The sequence below is a fragment of the Nicotiana attenuata genome, chromosome 1 (genome assembly GCF_001879085.1).
Source record: "Nicotiana attenuata strain UT chromosome 1, NIATTr2, whole genome shotgun sequence".
NCBI lineage: Eukaryota > Viridiplantae > Streptophyta > Magnoliopsida > Solanales > Solanaceae > Nicotiana > Nicotiana attenuata.
Genome location: NC_031989.1, coordinates 24,872,827 through 24,875,695, shown reverse-complemented (window position 1 = coordinate 24,875,695; position 2,869 = coordinate 24,872,827).

The following is a 2,869-nucleotide window of genomic DNA, read 5'->3' as shown; positions in this document are numbered from 1 at the left end:
GGATTTATTGTCATAATTGGGCTTTCGTGCCAACTACTTGAATTCTTCAGGGATTATTTTTACATGGTTTCTTACCATATTTCTAGATATTGAACTCAGTCCTGGTATTTAACACTGTTTTTGTAAACTCAGCCATTTTTCTAAAAGTAGAAACTAAAGTAATATTTTAATGAGTTTGGGGCTGAATTCGGCCACGATACCGAAGTGGCATATAGGGTAGATTACGGCCATTGGCCTCGTGTTATAGATTTTGGAGGGATCATGGGATCGGTTTCTACCGCTTGCAGAGTTTTCCTACATTAATAGCTACCAGTCCAGCATTCAGATGGCACCGTATGAGGCCTTATATGGGAGGCGGTGTAGATCTCCAGTGGGTTGGTTCGAGCCCGGTGAGGCTAGATTGTTGGGGACAGATTTGGTTCAGGATGCATTGGAGAAGGTGAAGGTGATTCAGGAGAGACTCTGTACAGCACAGTCGAGACAGAAGAGCTATGCAGATAGGAAGGTTCGAGATGTATCTTTTATGATTGGTGAGAAGGTCTTGCTCAAGGTTTCACCCACAAAGGGTGTTATGAGATTTGGGAAGAAAGGGAAGCTGAGTCCGCGGTTCATTGGACCTTTCGAGGTACTTAGGCGGATCGGGGAGGTGGCTTATGAGCTTGCCTTGACACCTAGCTTGTCGGGCGTGCATCCAATTTTTCATGTGTCCATGCTCCGGAAGTACATTGGGGACCCATCCCATGTTTTAGATTTCAGTACAGTGCAGCTGGAGGGTGACTTGACTTATGAGGTAGAGCCAGCAGCCATTTTGGATCGTCAGGTTCGGAAGTTGAGATCAAAAGATGTTGCATCGGTGAAAGTGCAGTGGAGAGGTCGGCCCGTGGAGGAGGCTACCTGGAGACCGAGCGGGAGATGCAGAGTAGATACCCCCACCTATTTGAGGCATCAGGTATTCTTGACTCGCTCGAGGACGAGCGTTTGTTTAAGTTGGGGAGGATGTGACGACCCAACCGGTCGTCACGTGTGTGACCGCCCCGTTTCCCCCATTTTATGCTTCTTCATGTTTAATTATCAGTATTTGATGTGTTAGAGTTGGTTTGGAATGGTTTTGATAAGAAATGAGACACTTAGTCTCTTTTAAGAAGGCTTAAGTTGGGAAAAGTCAACCGGACGTTGACCTTTGTGTTAGAGGGCTCGGATATGAATTCTGATGATTCGGTTAGCTTCGGGGGATGATTTGTGACTTAGGAGTGTGATCAAAAGTGATTTTGGAGGTCCGGAGTAGAATTAGGCTTGAATTGGCAAAGTTAGGATTTTGGCGAATTCCGGTCGATAGGTGAGATTTTGATCCGGGGGTCAGAATGGAATTCCGAGAGTTGCAGTAGCTTCGTTAGGTGATTCGGGATGTGTGTGCAAAATTTCAGGTCATTCGGAGCTGTTTTGGTTGGGGCTTTGATCGAATGCGTGTTTCGGAAGTTTTGGAAGAACTTAGGCTTGAATTCGATGAGAAATGATGGTTTTAGTGTTGTTTGAGGTATTTTTATGATTGGAACAAGTTTGAATGATGTTATAGGATGTGTTGGTGTTTTTGGTTGAGATCACGGGGGCCTCAAGTGTGTTTCGGATGCCCAACGGGTCATTTTTGGGACTTGTTCACTGTTGGTTGCTGGTATCTGGTTTCCTTCTTCGCGAACAGGAGGGGAGTCTCGCGAACGCGAAGAGGAAAATGGGACGCTGTGATGTTGGCCTTCGCGAATGCGAAGGGGGAGTCGCGAACGCGAAGGAGTGGGTCAAGGTGCTACGCGAACGCGGGAGAGTAACCGCGAACTCGTAGAAGGAAAATTGGTCCTGGGAGCATTTGGCCTACGCGAACGCGAGACTTGCTACGCGAACGAGAAGGGCCTGGAAATTGGCCTTCGCGAACGCGACATACTGTACGCGAACGTGAAGAAGGAGGGGTCAGACCTGGGCAGAATGTTTAAAACATTTCATCCGCGAACCCAACCCATTTTTCCACCATTTTTGGGCATTGTTGAGAGCTTTTGGACAGGGATTGAAGAGAGTTTCAACTGGGAACGATTGAAGGTAAGTTTTATGAGTTAAAAACATGATTTTATTGTAGAATCATCCTTGAAATTCATGAGAATATAACCAAATTGTAAGAAATTAGGGCTTGAGTTTGAAATTCTAAATTTGAGATTTGAGGGGCCATTTGTGGTCCGATTTGAGAGATTTGGGTATGTATAGACTCGTGTCGAGGTGAGGAATCCGGTGACGTTAATTTGCTGATTTTTCGAGAAGTGGGCCCGGGGCTCGGGTTTTGCAAATTTCGTGATTATCGATATTTTTACGAGTCTTTTCGATTGGGTTATGTTCCCTTAGCCTATTGTGACATATTCGTTGTGGTTTTGGTCAGATTCAACGCACAAGGAGGTCAATTCGAAAGGCAAAGGCATAGCAAGCTAGGACTTTGGCCAGCTTGACGTTAGTAATAAATGTAAATGTTGTGTTGAGGGTTTGAAACCCCGAATTTGCACAATGTAGTGCTATGTGAGGTGACTTGCACGCCGGATAACGGGCGTGGGGTAGAGCACCGTCGGGGATGGTGACTTGGTCCGTCCCGCTTAATAAAATTACTACCTAATTGATTGTAATTTTGTGATATCCTTATAAAAATGGATTAATTGTCATAATTGGGCTTCGTGCCAACTACTTGAATCCTTCAGGGATTATTATTACTGGTTTCTTACCATATTTCTAGATATTGAACTCAGTCCTGGTATTTAACACTGTTTTTGTAAACTCAGTCATTTTTCTAAAAGTAGAAACTAAAGTAATATTTTAAATGAAGTTTGGGCTGAATATTTTT